General features: G+C 56.0%; 1 pseudogene; it reads left to right on the plus strand.

Moving 5' to 3' along the window:
* LOC126254178 (5S ribosomal RNA) lies at window positions 1–120 on the plus strand (annotated as a pseudogene).
* The last annotated feature ends 237 nt before the right edge of the window (window positions 121–357 follow it).

Here is a 357-nt window from a genome sequence, read left to right on the forward strand (position 1 = left end):
GCCAACGGCCATACCATGTTGAATACACCGGTTCTCGTCCGATCACCGAAGTTAAGCAACAGCGGGCCCGGTTAGTACTTGGATGGCTGCCCGCCTGGCAACACCTCGGTGCTGTGGCTCCGCCCTGCCGGTCGTGCGATGTGAGTCGTGACTTCGCTGTCGTCGCGTGCGCGTCGGCGCGTCGTTGTTCCTGTTTGCTGTTCTACAGCCGGTAAGTACCACCATGTCGACATTTAACAGGGCGAATAGCGCGCAGTGCGTTTTCGATCGTAATGCTAAGCGGCCGACAGCATTTGAGATTCATGAGCGGATTTTTGACGAGCTTAAATTACCGGACGAAGTCGTAGACACCTTCCA

This window comes from Schistocerca nitens, chromosome 4 (assembly GCF_023898315.1).
Source record: "Schistocerca nitens isolate TAMUIC-IGC-003100 chromosome 4, iqSchNite1.1, whole genome shotgun sequence".
Classification (NCBI taxonomy): Eukaryota; Metazoa; Arthropoda; class Insecta; order Orthoptera; family Acrididae; genus Schistocerca; species Schistocerca nitens.